Source organism: Opisthorchis viverrini (genome assembly GCF_000715545.1).
Source record: "Opisthorchis viverrini unplaced genomic scaffold opera_v5_8, whole genome shotgun sequence".
NCBI classification, from domain to species: domain Eukaryota; kingdom Metazoa; phylum Platyhelminthes; class Trematoda; order Opisthorchiida; family Opisthorchiidae; genus Opisthorchis; species Opisthorchis viverrini.
In genome coordinates this window covers 3,067,189-3,067,581 of record NW_008751664.1, presented here as the reverse complement: position 1 = coordinate 3,067,581, position 393 = coordinate 3,067,189, and positions in this window count along the sequence as shown.

The window sequence follows — 393 nt, the reverse complement described above, 5'->3', positions numbered from 1 at the left end:
GGACCCACATCCGACCCAACTGTTTCATTGAGTCCAGTGTTAGCCTCTTAGTTCGCTCTTAGGTGTTGTTATATCTGCTGATTCGCCAATCTGTGGTATCTGCTGCTGACCCGCTCCAGTGCCTAGTTGCCGGAAGAAAGTCTCACAACAGTTATATTCCGAACAAGCGAGTGCGAAAAGTACAACGGTCTCAAGCTATTTATTGGAAGGACACTGTCTGAACTCGGTCCACTGCTGACGCACAAGGTCTGGCTTTGGTACGAGGGTGTGACGTGCATACAATTATTCAAGTGTGGTTTTTCAGAAAAGTATCAAATCCAACACCAAGTTCTGTTCATATGTCACAGCTCCAAGCATGTGGCAGCACGTCGGTCACCTTGGTAACACAATCAG